General features: G+C 43.8%; 1 long non-coding RNA gene across 1 annotated transcript in view; it reads left to right on the top strand.

Annotated features, from left to right (window-relative positions):
• Nucleotides 1-1,135: 1,135 nt before the first annotated feature.
• LOC142407136 (uncharacterized) overlaps nt 1,136-21,014 on the top strand; it is a 31,973-nt gene continuing 12,094 nt past the window's right edge. The window contains exon 1 of the long non-coding RNA XR_012774820.1: nt 1,136-1,422. This is a non-coding gene — a long non-coding RNA (uncharacterized LOC142407136). The remainder of the gene's footprint in view (nt 1,423-21,014) is intronic.

Raw genomic sequence — 21,014 nt, forward strand, 5'->3', positions numbered from 1 at the left:
GCACGTTCTGTTGCCCCTCAAAATGCCAGCCCGTGTGATCCCACCATGGCTTCACCAGCTAGCTAAGAGCGAGAGCCTGGCCAGGGCCTTGAGACCATTCACATCCCTCTTCGGATCCAACCCATCCCTCTGCTTCAAAGACAGAGGTCAGGAGATAAGAGCACAACTGGTAACAAAAGCCCAAAGGAACAGGCATGTTGCTCTGTGGAAGTCACAGCTTGTGTAAAACACACACACGTATTTTATATGTGTGTGTGTGTATATATATATGTAGCTACACTTTGGTCTTCAGTAATTACTGCAGGACTTGAAGTCAGAGATTTTTTGCTTTAGTTTTTTTTATAGCCTAGTTTCATAAGCTGAAATAGCTGACCCTGCCTCCATTAGTAGGTTGGAGTAGATGATCCACTAAAGCCCCTTCCAACCCAAATTGTCCTGTGACCCTACAACGTAATTAAACTCTCAGTCTACCCCCTCCACTTTAAATAGCTTTTGCACTTGACTGATTTCAATCCAGCTTGGCAAAGGGCTATTAAAAGATAATTAAGGTCCTGGAAGTTTTTTTTATTATTATTTGGGGGTTTTTTTAGTTTGGTTTGTGCTTTTTTTTTTTTAAGTTGTAGCAGGATAGAGAAGAAAGATTAAAAGTAAGATTGTTCCCCCCTCCCCCTTCCTGGGAAAAGCAGACAGATTTCACATCTCAAATGCTATTTAGCAACAGCACATACATCAACCAGCCTATTTCCTTCAGCTGTTTATGACTACGACTATGACTCAGATAAGTCAAAGACACCAAGTCTCACGCAACAGCCCCATTTTTCCCTCCTCAAGACGATAACCTTTCTCCAGAGGTGCTCGCACCCTGATCTAGCAGACACCACGCAGAAGTAATGGTCGCCCACAGCTGCAGCTCCAAGCTCTGCGACTCTCCGGCACGCACCGAGATACACCCCATAGTCCTAAGGAACCACAAAAAACCCCCAGAAGTGGCTTAGACAAAACCTGGGGGAGCTACCACATACTTTTGTGTCACTGGCAGAGATAAGTTGCATTTTCGCTGCAGTTTCATGCCCGAGGTAGCTGTTACATGCTCTGGCAATTTTCCTCTTGAAAACAGGCACACATACTTCAGACTTCACAGAAACTTCGAGGTGCTCTCACGCCCCAGAAGGTTTTCAAGCCTGAGGAGAGGTACGAGGCAGATTTGAAAGCGAGATTGGGCCCTCAGTCAGCAAAACATCCAGGTTTCTAAGGACACTATCTCACCCTGGGCCGGCTGAGGCGGACAGCTGGAGAAACCCAGCACGAGCCGCCCTCGGGGCGACAGCTGAGGGGCTCCAACCCCTGCCCGATGGCGGAGGACGCCTCGCCAGGGCTCTGCTTTCGGTGTCGGCATCGGCGAGGCACGCCGGCTGCCTGCAGGTAAGCGGATCAGAGATACTGGGATCCCTCGCCAGTGAGCATTCCACACAGGAGCCACAGGTCCAGGTTTGTACCTTTCTGGTTCCCCCTCCCTCCCCTGATGTGGGATAAAATGCAGCAGAGATCGAAAGGTTTAAGGAAGTCCCGCATATTTATTTATGTGTATATTTATGATGCAGGCAAACCCAAAACATTAAAAAAAGTCTTCCCTCCTCTGACAGGCTGCACACGAGCATGGCACATGTAAGCATGCCATGTATTTCACGCACAGCAGCCGGGACACTTTGGCTATTTTCTTAGATCTCCATATCCTGATCCCTTGCTGCAGTGGGCATATATGTGTGGGGTACTGTCCCCCCCCTCACACTCACAAGGCAGTATCACAGCTTTTTTCACAGCTCCTCAACCTCAAGTGCCAGAACTGACCAACCTGCCTGCCACACTGGCACATTTGGGGAGGCAGGGAAGGCCGGGGGTGCAGGGGAACAGGACTGCGGTGCCACGTGCCTGCCCAGAGCAGGTGGAGTCTAGTACCATCACGCAGCTTGCAGGTGGGCAAGGAAAAAAGGCAGGAGTTATTCTCCATGTCCCATTATTCACGGCAGGGCTATGTCTGTTCCTGAGAAAAATCCCATTCGTGTCCATCCTGGGATTTTTGGCTCCCTTGGTCCTACCTGTCCTCTTCTGTTTCCACTTATGCCTCCCAGGAAAAAAAAAAAAGGGAGGGAGAAAAAAAAATAATCAGCAGAGTAGTGGTGGTACTGAGAAAATCTAAAAGGCCAAACTGACACCTTGTTGCATCGAGTAGTAATTCATCGATCCCACACCAATCACACATTGCACAAGGGCGTACTTCTGCGTGCAATGGAGAGCAGCACCGCTGGGCTCCCGCTGGCCGGTACTGTTCTGGAGAATTCCCGTAACCTCTTGGCAAGGTTCAGAGCTGGGGAACCCAACCAGGAGGTGCTTGCTTGGCCAGGCAGCTAGCCTCCTATGACAGGCCAGCAAGCTGCCTGGAAAGCCTGCATACCCTGCCCCATTTCCTCTGCACATGCAATTTTTCGAGGCGCTCTCCTGCTGGTCTGCGAGAAGCCCGGCCCCGGGACCCTGCACGCACGGGATGAGGATCCTGCGCAGCCTCTGGTTCTCCTGAGCTCGGGCGCTGCAGCACTTGGTGGCTCCCACCTCGAAGTGTCTTGCTCCTGGCCGCGGCACCCTGCTGGCAGGGCTTACACCATCTTCCAGCTCAAGTCTGCCGCATTGTATACATGGTAGTATCCTCCCCTACGCCTCACCAGACACCTCCAGCCCTGCCTCAAAAATCTTGCAGAAAACCAAAGGCATCACATTTTGGTTTGCAGGAAGCACAGGCTGGCCACACCACCCTCCTTGTGGGTCCCAATCTGTTGCCCAGCCAGTGCTAATTACAATTGCTTTGTACGAGCACGCTTACACAGGCAGCATTTTGTGCCTGAAAGATCAACAGAGTCCAAGTAACTGCAAAAATAGAATGAGATGCAATAACATCTTACATAAGCTTTGGTTAATAATAAACCCAACTTTACTCAAATCCTAGTGACTCTAGTCCTAGTAGTGACAAGATAGGAGATAACTATGAGAACATATTGAACTATTTACTGTGATTTGATGAGATTATCCTTCCTGCACTTTGTAAACTGTTAATAAGGAAAGGACATATTTGGGGTCGTTCCCCCCCCCCCCCCCCATTGCTGGGGATTGTTCAGGTAGCTTGAATCAAACACCTGATTTAACAGACTGATTGCAAGTGTTACAGCACAGATTTATGAATTATGTTTTACTAGGACCCAAAAGACATAAATACATACCAAGTAGGATTCTCAGCTATCTGTTGGTTTACCTCCCTCTAAAATCAACGGTAAAACCCTATTTAAAAAAAAAAAGTAATCTTACTTCCACTGGTTGGATAAACTGGGTCCTTTTAAAGTCTGTCCTGGCTATCCTCATGCTTCTTGATTAGACAAGCTGGCCTTTATAAACTATGTTTGCTTCTGCCAAAAAACAACCTGCTTGGTCAGGGAATAAACTGAATTTCTGATAAACTGGATTATCCATTTTGGAGCCCTTTGAACTAAGAAAATATTAGTCTTCCCTCCCACCCCTTAGCAATTGTAACAAGGGTCTGAACTACTGTCATGGAAGTTTACAAAGCTACCTGAGAACAGGCTCTAGCCTGCCTGTTCCCCCTATTCAGGAGATGTTATTCGAGGAAAATATTAAATAGATACTATTATCAGCCATACCTATCCTCTTCTGCCGTGGAGAGAGTAATGTTTTAGGACAGGCTAGAGACAAAAAGGCATCCAAGCCTTCAATAGCTAGGTGACTAAGAACACACATTCCAGGGGCAAACAAAGGAAAGGAATTTAAATGCATTGAAGTGCAACAGTCTCAGCCTCAGAGATATTAACAAAGAACATGCCCTATAAAGGAATTTGCAAGGTCACAACCTGGTAAGAATATTCATATTCCTTCTAGACACTGCCAACTGGATTTGCAAGCTTCTCTAATGCCTGTTCTAAGTTACACATTGCTTCAAGTTTTGGTGTCTCAAGAATATACGTGCTGGTGCATCCATAGTACCTGTAACTAACGTGAGTTATTTAGATACGTTTGTTAAAAGCAAAACAAAAACACACATTTGCTTATATCAGATCATCTGTTTTTCCTCACTTTGATGACAGAAGTCCAACCCAGATGTTAATTACAGAGAATACTTCAAAAGCAAAGGCACTTCCCAGAATAACTTTGGAAGGAGAACGGAACACTCACTTTTCAATTACAAGCCGAATTTGCTTTAACATTTTTGACCACGTCTCTGTTTTTGGCAACTTATACCTTTGCTGTTGTTCTGTATACTGAGTGGGACAAAGAGTATTTGTAGAAAGATAAAATTAAAGCATATGCACTGACATAATGAAATACTTCCATAATGTATGAAAAAGGTGATAAATTTTAACAGTCTAAATAGTTTATTTTTCTTTGAAGTGTTAGACTTCATAACTTTAACAGTGTTCTAACAAATTTTTGATGCTTTTTTTTTAAAAAAGAGGAACGCACATGCGTACATGTCATGGTAACAGCTAGCATCTCAAAGTCATCATGGAGGGAGCGTTCAGGTTCAGATGTGAGCAGTAGCACTGCAGTGTACGTCCAGCAGACAGAGTATGGGAGCAGGTATCACTGGATCACAGCATGACCTCGAATAAGTTATTTGACTGCTCAGCTCCAGTTTCTCAGTTCGTGAAATGGGAATATTAATGTTTAACTACCTCAATAAACCAATATATACACATGAATACTGAAAAGGCCATGGTACTTCCATGTGAGAAATACAAGTTAGTACACGGGAGCTCCTTTTACCAAGAATTTGACCCTTTGCCATTCCCACCTCCCTCCAAAAAAAAAAAAATTGTCTAGAAGAATGACACAAAATTGACACAAGGCCTCAAAGTGAGGATGATTTGGCGATTTAACTTATCAAAGAGAAGGTCAAAAGTTAACTTGATCACAATCTACAGGTACTTATACAAAGAGAGTAGCTATAACTAGAGGGCTCCATCTCTTAGACAAAGGCAAAACAACTACTAGAAATTCAAATTACCCAAGGCAGCAATGAACAGGCCAGCAGTAACAATCTTCAGATCAAGGCTGAAGAGCATAAATTTCTGAGATACACGCTAGGTGACTGGGTTACCTGCAGGCATCGCTGGCCAAGATCACACATGCATTCTTTGCAGAGGGGTCAGATTAGAGTATCTTAATGCATTCTTCCATCTATCTAGAAAATTATTTTTTAAACAGCACAAATTGAAATAAAGATCTAAGAGGGCATCCTTATCCAAGGGCTGGTAATAACTCAGGAAAAACCTCAGACTGAAGCACTAACATTGGCTAGAATGTTATTAAAGTTTCCGTAGCGACCACTGAAGTTGATAGCTCTAACATCAGCTCAGTATGGCTTCAAAATGGCTTTCTTGGAGGTGTGTGGGGGAAACAGGATGGCGATTTTTGCCAGAAAGGGGTGGTGAGGAAGGCAGACAGCTGAGGGCAGCCCCACAGCGCTCCGCTTGGTATGGGGGAGGGAAGGAGGGACAGGTAGAAGAAAGTTATTGTGTGTGTCAAAAGCCTGAGGAATGAGAGCAAAGGTTTCATGTCAGCTATCTCACTACTGGGAATACTCTGCTTCTTTCACCTGTAAGCAGCCTGTCTTCTTTCCCGATTTGAAGCCTTTGTGTGGGAATGCACAAGAGCCTATTTGTTTACCCCTTGTCCTCTCATTTTGGGTAAAGGCAGGTAATCAACGCTCACCAAATCTTTTGAACAATTAATCCAGCTGGAAATAACTGCATGAGGTAGACGGTAAAGGACAAAGACAGTCTTTTTGGACCCACAGTTCTTTCAAACAGAGTTTATCAAGCCTAGGAAATCAAAGCCCTGCACTGTTAGGCTGCTCTTAACCATCCCCATCACGATTAAGAAGACTCCAGCACCTACAGACAACTTCACTCAGTAATGCAGGCAACTCTGAAAGGGCTAAGGAAAGTTAAAACTACAGCTGTAAGCAGGGATGAATTTGGATATTCTCACCTAGCCTGGTATTCCTTCAAATATCCCAGAGCTGCAACCAAGAGCCATCTTCTAGATGCATGCCCCCTTCTTCATACAAATAATTAGAAAAAAAAAAAAAAATCTCCCAGAAAGTACTGCCCAATTCCCTGGAAACTCTCCCCTTTGGAGTTAGATGTCTAAACAGATTGCCTTTCCATGAAAAACTGAGACATTCAGGCTCCAAATTAACCAGGGTTAAAGGAGTGCTCTGTTTGGATACAGAGGACTTGGGTTTAACCCCTCCTCTTCTGTGTGATTTAGAACTTAAATATGAATGTATGCCATTTAACTCCTGGAGACTCAACAGGCTACTGCATCCTAAAAGTACTCTGGAGCAAATACTAGCAAAGATTATGTTGAAATGATGCACTGCCTGCAGTATCACATTCCAAAATGTCACATTATTTACTGTAAACATCCATGAACTACATGTACTCTTATCTCCCGATTCAAAGGTAGTTGGCTGCAGAGACCAACAGAGCCAAAACCACAAACACAACATTATGTGTTTTGCTATTTACTTTCCATCATTTACCAACACAGATCCATACTCAACTGGCAAGGGATCTGCTTTGGGTTTTTTTGGTTTCTTTTTTTTTGTTGTTGTTTTGGGGTTTTTTATTTGTACAAAATTGGAAGTTTGTAAAGTCGCATAACTTTATGTTGCTAAGTCAACAGTAAATAAGAACAGCTTTGAGTAAGGACTGTGCATCTGACCCATTTAAATGCTCAATCTACTCTTCAGTTATAAAAGCAATTAATTCAACCTTTTTACATATTGCAATTACAACACCACTCAGTGAAGAGGTTGGATGGAATTCTGGTGAGGGACGTGAAGCCCTCAATGCAACATGTTGAGTCCCATTAAAAAGTTCTGGGAACTGCTTCAGATGACACTTATGATCCCAGACCTCTTGTCAAAAATCCTCTCTCTTTCCAAATTTTTCACAGAAATCAGTAGAACACGGTTTCTAGGAGGCACTTCAAATTGGCTTCAGTGGAAGCTGGGCACCTACCAGCCATTAGAAGACAAATTATTCCCCACTTGTGAATCTCTCAAGTACAGGGTATTTGTATTTCTACCGTCAAAGGAAAAGGGCTTTCCTAATTTTGGGGAGCACATTCATGTGTGCTATAAGCTCAGCAAAGTACAGACCAAGTTCTGCATTGTTCACATTCCCTGTGCAACACATCCGAGATAATCAGGGCTCCACAAGAAAGTAAATTTGGTTCCTTAAATATGAAGTATACTTTACCTGGAATAGATGTTCCGGGTCTGTTAGTGATAATCAAGTATAAAAAGAGAGGAAGACTTAGAATGCAGGTTTTCCCCTCACCCCCCTCCTTCAGCATCTAAGAGATACTGTTCTGCAGCAGCCTCAGGCCAGAAGAGGCCAGGCATCTTCTTGCTGGCCCACACTTCCCTGGTTCCGCATTTGCATCCACCCAGATGCCCAGTCCGACCTAATTCTGGCTAGCCCCAGCTGAAATCACAGTGTAATCCAGAAACTAGCAAGCGATAGCTAGGCCTCCTGTGTCCAAACAGGTAGGCATGTCCCGAATGCACCTAACACATCAACAGGGTAAAATAAAAATGCATCTGCTCGGTCTTAGAGGAGAAAGTTAGGGTACTAAGTAGCACCGTCCAGCTTCTGTATAACAGCCTAGCAATTAGGCACTAGAGAACACCATCGCAGGGCTGATCCCTCCTTTAGAAATTGCAGCATCACACAGGCAGGAACGCAAGGGTCAAAATACAGCCTGATCTGTCATATAGTGTTTAGGGTACTCGAGCAAGAGCCCTGGTTTTGCATCTTGCTCACTACACTAATGCAAACAAACAGAAGAAGTGCAGGGACACGCAGTAAGGGGATGGACCCTACGTATGATTTCACTAGAGAGCCCTGTTCCCTCTTATCTCTGCAGTGGCAGGATTTCAACAGGCAACACCTGTCAGGAGACACCCAGTCCTTCCTCCTCAGTGGCAGGAGATGCCTGTTTGGCCCCTGCAACATAGGGATGTTAAGAAACTGGTTCTCACCACTTTATCAGAGAGCATTCCTACCTCCAGACTGCTGCAAAATCGATGAGAATCACTTCCACTTCTTCCATCATAAACCATATAATAAAAGAGGGATCTCGTCTTACAGATCCCCAGCGGATGACCAAATTTGTTCACAGCTCTAGCTTTAGTTGACCATACTTTGTTATTGGTAGGATTATGGATACACCCCAACACTTTGGATTTCTTAGCAACTGATTCTCTAAGCAGATCATGTTTAGCAAGCGTTTGGCTATTCTGAGCTGACCTGTGCTCAGTTTTGGCCACCAAAATACCTGGCACAGGTATTTGGATTGCACACAAAAATTATTGAAGGTAGACTTTAGACCATGCAGTGGAAAGGTATCCAAGTGTTACTGAGTACACAGCATATGAAGGATTTTCATTTTCCTTGTGTTCCCCTTACCTTGACTTGTCCTAAAACTAGCAGTTATTAAAAGAAATCACTCTTACCCAGTAGGGCTACATTTCTAAGAAGGCAATGACATTTTGTGACTGTAAAAAGCACTTTTGCCTTCATCTAGTCAGATAAAGATAACCAAACTCTTACGCTCCTGACTATGCATGCTAACGAGCCTTGACAAGGGGGGACAGATGCGTCTCCAGCCTATTCAAGAGTCACATTTGGTGAATCTCTAGCACAACACATACTGCTCTGCTGCTGTAATCACGCTCCTGTGTTGTGATTTGACAGGCACGTCTCCCGGCAGCAATACCAGCTTTAGCAGCCCCTTGTCCCTTTTCCTGACTCTTTTTCATTTGCTCTTCAGTGGCTTTCATTCACATTATGCTGGTACACTTGCCCACACAGCTGTGCCTTCAGCCAAGTGAGAACTGACTCGGGTTAAAAACAGCCTATCAAAAAGGTTTAGCTTTAACACAGGGGTATTCATAGTTTAGTCCAATCAGCACAACTCAACTCTGTACCAGTAAAAGGGGAATAGAAAGTAAATGGGAGGATAAGCAATCTGTGTCTGGGAAAGGTATGCCCACAGTCTCCTCCCACAACTTGCACCTTGCCCTCAGTCTATCTTGCTGCCACCCAGCCCTAAATGGTGTTGTCAAAAGCCAAACAGGAAGACAGAGGAGATGTGGAGGGTAAGTTCTGGGTTATTAAGCTGCTGGTTATACACACCAAGAGCCCTCTTGCTTCCCCTACAGAAGGGGCAAAGACAGGCCAGAATCGTGAAGAGAGAACCTCTCTGCCACCCCTCAGAGTACCACTGCCCCACCAAAGCCCCATGCCCTCTGATGCCCCTCCAGTCCTCCTATTCTGCAGAACCACCCAAAGGGGCAATAAAGACAAACATTACCAAGAACTCTCTACCTCCAAATTTGCTCTCCACTTTACCTCTCATTTTATTTTTTTCATTAGTCAAAAAAAGGACAAAGGTGGGGAGAGAGGGATTAAGAGGTCTCTGTTCAGAAACACACGTCCATACCAAAATGAAGACAGCAAGTGAGAAACCAAATGTTCAAATACGTAATTAAAGAACGTTGTCCTTATAGCTCCAATCATTAAGCATGAACTTCATTGTTTTGAGGAGTGTTTCACACTATAAACAAAGCCACCCTTGCTCTTAGTCACAGAGATACAACCACGTGACTTGAAACTAAGATGAAAAAAAAAAAAAAAAGAGGTCCACCACCAAATGGCACAAGAATCACTGAGAGAGCAGTTTGCAGTTTTAACTTAGTTTTTATAGTCTTGATTTTTGGAAAGTGGGGGGAAAAAAGCAAGAGACAAACTAGACTGCCTAAAGGAGAAAGAAAATGGAAAGAGATAGAACAGAAAGGAAAGGATTGAATCAAAGATGAATCAAAGAGGTATTTCTCAATCTGTGGATTGAAAGACTTCAGTGGATTGTCCAAACAACTAAGAGAAAAAGACAACTCACGAGCCTTTTTTACTCATGCAAGCAAAAACCACAAAGTTGAGCAAATATAGGCAATATTCAAAACGTAGTCTAGCATTCAGTTTGCATTTGAAAGAAGATCGTCTGCAGATTTTTCTCCCCTAAAAAATTTCAGAAGCCTTAACTTAGGGGACTGGAGGGTTTAAAATCTTATATTAATAAAGAGTTTGAGGGAATGATTTAAAAAAAAAAAAAAAAAGTCCTTCAAAGAATAAGAGGTTATTATATCATTCTTCAAAAAGTTCAAAGACTCCCACAGTGGCAAAGACATGCAGCAGAGATGTTTCCTGACGTTTAGTAAACACTGCTACTCAGCTATAGCTTCCTTTCTTCAAGTTAATTCTGGTTCATGAGCACAAAAAAGCAGACACAGAATTGACATATAAAGCATTGTAAGAAGGCAAACTTTTACAGAAGCATCGACCAAGAAAAAGAAATCTAAGTCGCTTTCCTTTTAGACTTTTCCATTTGCACTTTCTTGTTGCATTTTTGTAGGGAGTTAAATTTAGAGAAGACAGCGCAACTGTAAGAGAGTATTTGGCCTCTAAGATCCTGCATCTGTAAGCTCTCCGAGATCAAGCCACATGAGTGTAAATCCTCTCTCACAGGCTCCAATTTCACAGACACTTTTGCAGCTGGAATAAGCCAGCAATGCTAGTTATAGAAGTCCTCCCACCACTGTCCTGCACAGCTTCCTAGTGTAGCAGGAGGGCTGGCCTCAGCCTGGTTTGAAAGTAGTTCAGATGGCCTTTCTGTCGCTGCACAGTGACAGAAAATACAGCACAAGTTCCCTGGGTCACTATGACACGGTTTCCCACGCAGAGACATTCACATCTTTCCAAGTGCCAATACAGGGAAATCGCCTCTAGACAAAACTCGAGCAGTAAAAAGAAAAATATACAAGCAAAGAGGGTGGACTGAAGTCAGTGTACTAGCTTTCTTCTCTTCTCCAGCTGACAGCAGCTCAGGACACCGTCCACCACATCATGTTAATGGCAATTGCTCTGGCAGCCAACCAACAACCCAAGGCAGGTTCATTATCAGAACTGCTTCATTTACGTGTCCAATCGCAGCCTGTCCCACCCCAAGAACCATCACAGACAATCCTACTACCTTCCTTATCCTTTCCACAGGCTCTCGGACAAGGAGCAAAGCCCTCATCATTCAAGTTAGTGCCTCACCACAAACACCCTTCCTTTATCAACATCAAGCCCAAGTTTTAATCATTTAGCCTTTCTTCACTCCAGGTGCTGCAGGGCAGATCTACCACAGATGCTACACCTGTTGCAAGGATAACCACAGAGGCACAAGCAAACATGTCCCCTTCTGTTAGAAAAGGGAAACATTTGCAATTAAACTAAGGATAAACTGTATGCAAATGAAGCTAGCCTGAACCTTCACCCATTAATTATATTTCAATCCTTTAAAGAGACAGGGATGTATTAGTAATAGGTAGTTTTTGCACACAGTTTTTGCAGGCAAAACATAGCCCTGCACATTCCACTTGTCTCTACATCTAACCCACCAGCCTCCTCTGCCGCTGTGGAACTGCTAAAGCACACCAAAACTTCACCTACAGCTCCTTCCTCTGCTCTCTCATCATCCCCAGGGTGAGAAAGGGGCAAGAATAGGCTGATCCTAGTGCCAGAGGATCCCATTTCTTAGCTTTTGTCCTTGTACTACTGAAATCATACAAAACCAGCTGTCTGCAGGGCTCAGCCTCTGATCCAGAGCACATGTGGGAATGTACTCATCGTATAGCAAATCAGAAGCAGAGATCAAGGAACAGATCTTGAGACTTTACTGTAATGTCTATACCTCGAGGTGCAATTTTGTCTTCACTAGCTCCTCTTAATTTTACTTTTTGGATGAAAATTATAATTAAAAATAACCCTACACATCAATATATAGTAAAATGTAACGGGAGGCTAGTTTCTTCTGCAACTATGATGAGAGGCTGAGGGATATATCCAGTTTATGCTTAAGTATAGTAAAGCCTTCACACATTAGTTTTTTTAGTATTGCATAAGATTCTTTCATTACATATCAGTAGGTTAATTTCATAACATAACAATAAAGTAACATGCTTTATTTTTACCATACTTTACACTACCACAGAGCTCACAAAACACAAGGCACCTTGTATTTAGCAGTGATAACTAGAAAACTTTTTTTTTTGTGCTAGCAACAAGCATAGAGTTTGCATTTGAACAAGGTCTTACACAACAGAAGCCTGACTGAAATTTCTGTCTGCTACTACAAGAAATAGTGGTTACAAACAACCCTAAACCCCCACCTTTATTAGAAAAGCATTGGAAATCCTGAATGCTTATATAGACTACATACAGCAGCAAGGAAATACACACCTCACATATCAGAATTTTTACAAGAGAACAATGAATTCTCCTGACATGTTCCAAAATTAAGTCATCTTTCTCAACAAAGGACCAGTTTTGCCAGCCAAGAAGACACAAAGTAGTCACAGGTACAAACAACATTTCTTCCCCTCCCCCTGTAAACTCATCCCTGACACCACCACCACCACCACCACCACAAAGAACAACAGCACTGCTTGCTGCCCTACCTGTATTTCTCCCACAGCAGTACTGCAAACTCACCTCAGGACAGGGATGAGAGCACATCTTCAGACCAAACCTCTCCCTGCACCGAGGACGGGACTGCAGGACTTGCTCAGGGCCTGCCATAGCCACCCCAGCTCTCATTAGCCCCAGCTGCTGGTGCTGGCTTTGGCACTGCTGGAGCTCCTTATGGCCCTGCCAGCTCCACATCACTGCTTAACAGCCTGCACCTGGGACAGGAGCAAGGTTTCGTCCCCTCCCAATGTGCCTCTTCCCACCTGTTTGGAGGCAAAACCTTCCCAAACCCAAGTGCAGCAGGAGGTGGGTAAAGCTCCTGCCAAAACCTCTTAAACAGGAGTGAAAAGGTTGAGCAATAAGTCACCTCCACATGGAGAATTGCTACCAGTGGTAAAAAATACTATGAGTACTGCAGCTGTCCCTAGGCAGGGAAAATAGCTTTATATACGTAAAGGTTGAATGAGTAAATCATTAAGTCACTGCATGTAAAACAAGGAACACAACTTTTCCTTAGCATATAGGGTGTTGGGTGGCGGTGGAAGATAGGCTGGAGAGCACAGTATGTTCAGGTGATGTGGTACGGGGAGTGTTTGGGGAGAAAATGAAACACTCAGGGAGGGAAAAGGAAATGCAACCACTTTTCTGTTTTTTCTCTGAAAGCTTCACAACTCAGCTCCCCTCTTCTGTTGTGATCTTTCTCTCATTAGAAGATCAGCCCTACTCTTTGCTCTGCCAACATCTGATTCCCTTGCCAATGCTTTAACTTCTTCCCAGACTACCTTTTACACGAAGAATCAACTCTTGCTTTGTAAGCACCATCTTCAACGTCTCTCTCAGCTCTGCGTAACGCACATCGAGCACTGCAGTGTGCTGACAGCTATGGCTGCAGCTATTGGTTTTGAGTCTACATTTGCAAATACAGCCCCTCTATTCCTTCCTCTGCTTTTCTCATCTACCTGCTCGCTCTTCTTTTTAGATTAGAAATGGGCAAGAACTACCATGTTACCTAAAAACGTAGATCCTTCATGTGGTGCAATCCTGAGCTGCTTGGAAATATGGTTATCAGCAGAGAATAAAGGTTAATATTTCAAGTGGGCTGTGTTACTTTATTCTCCATCGATCATATCTGGGCTTGCAGCAGCTTTTCAAATGGGAAGTATGAGTCAAATTCAGCAGAAATGCAAAGATTATTCTTCAGAAACAAGTTAGTAATTGAACGGTCATTACAGTGTTACAGTTTTCACTGCCATGGTATTGTGTGTGGGTGAAACATCATGGAAACTTCATGCTCAGGGTAGAGAGAAAAGCCAGGAGAGAGAAAACACAGGACATAGAAAATTAACCTGAGACCTTTCCAGGGTGGATGATGCTGTGCACATTTCACAGGCAGAATGGAGGCATCTGGAGCTAACCTAAGTAAGGACTGCTAGACTTCAGTTCACAGAAACAGCAGTTCCTTTGCTGGCTTTGCACAGTTAGCACACTACTTCAGAAACAGAAGGATGTGGTATCTGAACATACTCACTGCCCTGTCAGACACTGGAAGGCACTAATACAGGTTGCTGAGTAGAAACTTTGAATCCCTGCAAAGCAGACAAACTGATGCTCACTTTGCCACTCCTAATTATCATTGCATAACACACAAAAGAAAGAGATGACAATACATGTTTTTGAAAACATATCACCATAGCAGATGTCAGCCCTTCTTTTCCATTGTACTTATGCCTATTGTACACCCAACAATGAAATCATCTGTCACTTCAGCTATCCTCAGGACAGAGAGTTGTATATATTCACACTGACATGTCAAGCAACAAGTAAATTTGATGGATATCAGCAATATTAAAACTTACAGTAAAAGGAAAAAACGTGCACTTCTAGACCCTTGTAAAAAAATTCCTTCTTTTATAGCTTTCAAATTTCAATTGGCCAAAGAAAAGCACAGGAAGGGGGAAAAAATAAAAAGGGACATGACCAGCAGCACACTGGAGAAGACACGTGATTAAATCCTGGCTAGATGCCTCCAACTGCTGCAGTCCAAATAACATTGTTAAGGGCGTCACTTATTTAAACAACCGAGCTCGCAGGTCTCTAGCAAGCACCCCACTCCTTTACACTTCCCAGTGCAGGAATATCACCAATACTCCGAATCCTGGCCCGGCCCAACTCTGCCAGTGACCTGCACCTGTGAAGCACGCGTGTACTTGTTCTCACCCTGCCCCATGCTCCCTCCGCCTCGCAGCAGGAGAGAATGGTTCATACGCTCCAGGGGGGCAAAGCAGGGCAGGCCAAAAAACAAGACGCTCAAACCGTGCAGAGGTCAGAGGAAGCAGCTGCTGGGCTCTCACCAGCAGCGCAAACTGGCAGAGGGAATAGCATGCACGACCCAACGCCATCAGGAAAACAGCCACCAGTCATCTAAAAACAATAGGAGACCAAGTGTCAGGGATCTTCTCATCCTCTCCCAAGCTGGGGTAAGAGATTAGTATTTTCCTCATCCACAGCCTCAAAAGGAAAGGAGAGGTAGCAGAGTGCTGACCTTATTCCAGAAGTTGTAGGGAAAAGGGGATGAAACAGTCCCTCCTCTGACAAGCTCAGTTGCTTCTCTGAGGGTTCTGGAGTATTTACAGCACACGCGTATTAGGAGCCGGGGCAATTGTATTTGAGACTCTCTGGTCTCAAAGTCGTAAGTTTGAGGAATCACCCTGTTAAACTCCTAGCAGGAGACTTCATGTGGTCTGTTCTTTATTTACACAATATACAGTACCATCACAGAACAAAATCCCCACAATGCGGTTTTTCATTGGTAGTTTTGGTATCAAGATGGCTTTCTTAATTTAGGGATAAGTTTGCAAGGCCAGTTCATCTGCCTTTCCACTATTGCAACAACACATCATCAGTAGGGTAAAACTAACCTGTCTCACGACGGTCTAATCCCAGCTCACGTTCCCTATTAGTGGGTGAACAATCCAACGCTTGGTGAATTCTGCTTCACAATGATAGGAAGAGCCGAATCTCAAACGTATTTCTCGTCTCCAAAGAACAGCAGAGGACTGATCAGTAGTCATAGCAGCTACTGACAAAACTACAAGTATTTGGAGTAATTTTTTGCCTCCCCGTTTGCATAGATCTACTTTGAAAAAGATTTCAAAGAGTTGATTAGTGTTTGGTCATTGGGCATCTGTGACAGAAGATGACTAAGTGAATCAGTAGTTCCTTTCACTTATAATCACTCATTGTGGGTATTGGGTAGCAGTTGCACAAAAGTGTATGGCTACTTTTATTCTACATGGAATCGAGCTTTCAAAGCAAATGGAGAGACAAATGTTGCTGCTCAGAACACCCATTAGCCTCCTAATCAAATCTCTCTTTGAAATCCAAAGTGGTGCGTTCCAAGAGCACATGCTATTGACTGCAATACCGTGAAAACTGGCTGGCTCACATGCAGGATTGTAATTTTGGTAAATCTGTTTCCTTTAACATACTTACTTTTTGCAGTGAGGAGGAAAAGGGGTCTTGGGAAGAAAAGGGGTGTGAGGTAGCAAAAAGGCAGAATGCCAGCATTTTCTTTCAGTCAGTGTTTGTACCTATTAAAACATTTTGCCAAATCAAAGAAATGAATTACCGCACTGTTTCTGGAGTCTGATGCAAGTCTTTTTGCTCACTCTGAGCCTGCAGTCAGCTGGTATCATTTTGCAGGCTAGGAGAGCTGTGATTTACAGTCTGGGGGATATGAACTCAACAGTTGGATCACAAGTTTTGGAACTTTCAAAGCACAACATTGGACGTCTGTTCTTTCAGGACGCGTTTTGGCAGATGGTGGTAGCCAAGGAAATTCACCCAGCCTTCCACTTCCATTAAATGTTGGCTGGTGGGTAACTAGTGCTCTGTGTTTATATATAGTTGGTAGTATCATCATTGTTCTGTGCTCCTGTAATGAAACAATTTCTTCTCTGCTCCTGCTGTGAATGACACTGAATGAATTGTATTAGCTTAGCCAAAGTCACAGCAGGCACTGGGTCAACGGGTAAAACTGTCCAATGTAGGAAGAAATCTCACCCAACAGCTCAATCTCCAGCTGTTGACATGAACTGGAGGAAAAAAAAAAAAAGAACGATGGGGAAAGAGACAAAATTAGGTTGAAGGAAAAAGAAATAATAATATCAGCGGGAAAATACCCAGAAATGGACTAAACCCAAAGCAAGACACACACAAAACAGTCAGATAGGTAACTTTTGAATTTCCACATTATTGAGGAGAATGGGCTGCAAATAGCTTAGTATTTTTGCAGGGCTCTCTGAGATACTGAATTTCACATCTTGCATGCCCTCCACTCCAGTGAATTTGAGTACTCTATTCCCTCCCGAGACCTGAGGATGCTGTGCACATCACAGATCAGGCTCTCTGTTCACTTGCTTTAAACAGTCGGACCCAACCTCCCAACATCTTACTAGCCAAGGCTATAGCTGAGCTGTGAGCCAGTGGCTCAGAAAGGGCTGGTAAATCCCCATCCCAGTCCATGGAAAGCGTAGAAACAAAGATAAGTTTCAGCAAAGTAGCTGCTAGTTCATCGGCTCTTTTGGTGAAATACTAAGCATGCTCAGTTCTTTGAATATTGCTGCAGAGGTACTTACTGATGATCTATGATATCTGCCTGGAGTCTCTGGGGTCTACATCTTGGGAAAAAAAGCCAAGAATGTCTGTTTGTAAAAAAAACCCAAAACCAACCACAAATCCCCTCTACTAAAATGTTACAGTTTTGTCAGCCCCATAATTTCTTTCCACAGCCAGCAAGTAGGAGAGTGGGTGCTGACCTGCACCGCTTCTGCAAGCCCATAGGATCTCTTTGGGAGACTGCAAAGTGCAGCAGGAATGTGATCGCACAGTCCCTAGCATAACTCTGGATTCTGGTCCAAGCGTGAAGGCTACAGGGAGTATGCTAGTAGGTCCTACCCAGATGGGTGATGTCATTCATGTCTGAGTGGGAAGAGTGGTTGCCGGTCAGCTCTGGAGGTAACATAGGCTGCTTGCCTCAGGGCAAGACATTCTTGACTGGAATCACTGGCAATTCTTCCCTCCCTTTTGTTGGGTGGGTCATTTTAACTTTTGTATTTTATCTTAATTCCCTATTGAATTTCCCCTGAAAACTGTGGACTTTCTTGTTATTGGTTTTTTTTAAATGCACCTTTCAAGAACTTAATTTTATCTCTCATTTGAATCGCTACATTTGAACCGCTACCTTTTCAGCAACTGCATCCTCTAATGCATCATGCCAGCGCTGGACCAGCACTGATTCCAAGAGAGGGCAACACCCTACTGATTCACCAGCATGGTTTCCTGCAGCACAGGATTGTCCTTTAGTTATTTCTCACCTTTGCAATGGTGTCCCCTGAGCCTGTTTAGTTAAGAAGGGATAAGGTGACCTGATATGAACTGCCCAGCCCCACCACCCCAAAGCACAGTCTTTCCTCTTTCTCCCACCTTGCCGTTCCCAGTTCCACAACCACACCACTTGCCTTCAGTGGTCTGGCATGCACCTGACCCTTTTATGAACTAATTCGGCCTTCTAAAATGGCAGAGAACTGACTCATGAAAAACAGTGAGTAGTTTCCTATCAGGTTAGCAAGCTGGATTGTCTCAAAAGAGGTCAGGCAATTGCCAGAGTGAGCACAAAGCCAGCAGTCCGAACAGGAAACTCCAAGAGGCAGGAAGGGAGACTGCCCTCTTTATGCAGTGGAGTGTGCTTAATAGGCTCTGCACATTGTAAATAAGAGTGTGGGTGCTGACCTACACTGTTTCCCATAACAGAGTTTCAGGGAAATGATAAGCGGAGAGGAGGAATGGAGTACGGCACCTACCACACTTGAATCCCGGCTCACAGTGCCCACAACGTTGGGATCGTGTGGCTGAGAGCAGGGAAAGATGGGCAGGATCACCTCTTTCGGCCACCATGAGACGACAGGCTGGCTTAACTGTTGCAGCACACTACATCTACAAAGACCTTCTAGGCTGAAAAAAGAAAATTTTTGCAAAACGCCTCTTTTGTCAGTCGGTCTACCAGTAATATTATGCTAGTTTTCTATTCTGAAAAATAGAGCAAACTCAGAGTTTGAATGTTGATAAATTAAAATATACTCTGAATACAGAAAATATTTGCTCTAGCATAATTTTCTACCTTCTACATGGAAGTTAACAAGTGATTAAATAGATCTCATATTTGTTTTGTTGCATTGTTTTGCCTTATCGCCTTTGATGTGTGAAAGAGTTTTTCTTGCACTGATGAATGAACAGGAAACACAAGACAGAAAAAAATCAGTGTGTCTATTTTGTACAGTATCACGATGGCAGTGGGCTAAGAGCCATAGACTGGCATTGTAATTCTTTACCTTATGATCTCCCTACCTTTTGTTGATGCTTCCATCACAAAGAAACACACATATTTTCCTTGTGTGAGGACATATACAACACCAATATACAACACCACTGAGAGAGGTCCATTCTATTTTATATTAGAACAATCCACCTCTTTGCTTTTGGGGGAGAAAACCCTAGCACACTATCTGCCCTAGATTTTTAACAGATAGGCTGTAAAGCTTGGATTTCCTGCAGTGTTTCAAAAACATTGTATTAATGGACTTGAAAATTATGCCCTTCCCTTGAAAGAGCTGAATGTGAGAGCCTTATGAACATACTTTTGGAAAGGAGATGGTGGCCGAGTGGTAATCCTGATGGAACAGACCATGTCGTTCCATGGACACAACCTTTGGGTTTTTATTTAGATGTGCCTCCAGTATAGGTCAACACTATGATTTGAAATTGTGTACAAACACCCTGGATTAGCTTTAAACCAGCTTCCTCTTTACTCCTAGCACTGTAATCAGCAGCCATGTTTTCTCAGCTGATTGTAAACTCCCCTCCCTCAGGCGCCAGATAAATATTTGAACACGAGCCTGTCCTGCTGAGGTAACGGTACCTACGCTAGCTATTTTAAGAGTAGCTTAGGCATACCTTGGGCACATCTCTGAAGCACAGACATGCACTTTGACTTTTTCTTGTTCCCTCCTAGGCTTACTTCTGTCCAAGATTCGCATTTCCTCCCTCGATCACCTTTCAGCAATCTTGTCACCTTTCTCTTTGATCACTGGAAACCTCCCCCGTTCCAAGGGGGTTTTTCATTTTGGACTGCTACCGCATTTTCTGTCTTTCCCATTCTCACCCACTTGCTCCTTAGTCCTCCTGGTGCCATTAAAATAACTGTCCTGTCCTTCCATTCGGGTCTTTGAATTCCTCCGACGACTTCCCGTTTCATGCCAGAGCAAGCTTAAATTGCATGTCCGCTCACTCCTGGCACGGCACAGCCACTGCCTGCCGATGCCTGATAGCGTGTTAACAAGGTGCTCGTGCACGGCAGCCATGTCTGGTTTACATATTTCCACCGGGAGCTCTGCAAGGGTGGGTGTTTTCCCAGTCGTTAGGCAGGAGGTGGCCTCGGCGGTTTCCCACAATCAGCAGTGCATTTCAAGGTCTTGCATTCTTCCACTTCCAGATTCTTTCACAGAGGAAAGCATGTTTATTGCTAACTACTATTTTGCCTTAGTAATGTATGGTTTCCAGCAGAATTCCTGGAATCTGCTGTTTACAAGCAGGGTCAGAGGTTATAGAAATACTTTCAATTTGCATATGAGTGATATACCAGGAGCTTTTTGCCCATGCATAGTGTCTAAACTATATGACAACTGCTTTTTTATTGGTGTTGATAACCTCCCTCGCTCTGAAATCAACTTGTTCAGCTGTGTGGGTGGTTCAAATTATTGCTAGACAGCTCAGTAAATGAAAATTAATACTCCCCACTCCTCTTCATCACCCAGATTCTTCTCCAAACACCGGCAGGAATATTAACAAGAACAAAAACATCACTAAAGCTCTCATATATGAAGTCTTCCAGCTGGAGATCCTCTCTTAGTGTGTCAACCAAATACATGGTGGCAGCATTATTATCCACTGCAAAATGCTCCTGCAGTGTGTTACTTTTATCCCTGAGCGAGCAAAAAGGATAACGTGACTGTGGTGAGCATCTCGACAGTTCACCACTGGGTAAGGGCCTCTCAGAAGGCTAATGGCTGATAGTACACAGGCTTTCAGCAGGGATGTATTGAGAGGATGTTGTATGTAAGCTGACTCCTCCTGGAGGAAGGAGATTTCTCTGGTGGTATTAAAGACTGATGGTTTAATGCTGCTTTTGTAGCCCTTCAACTTGTCAGAATAATGGTGTTCTGCACAGCTTTCCATTTCTTCTCCCACTGAAGTCAATATGTGTCCAGCTGCTGCCTGACCAAGCCAGCAGTGGTGATGTGCAATGGGAGGTAG

This window comes from Mycteria americana, chromosome 3 (assembly GCF_035582795.1).
Source record: "Mycteria americana isolate JAX WOST 10 ecotype Jacksonville Zoo and Gardens chromosome 3, USCA_MyAme_1.0, whole genome shotgun sequence".
NCBI classification, from domain to species: Eukaryota; Metazoa; Chordata; class Aves; order Ciconiiformes; family Ciconiidae; genus Mycteria; species Mycteria americana.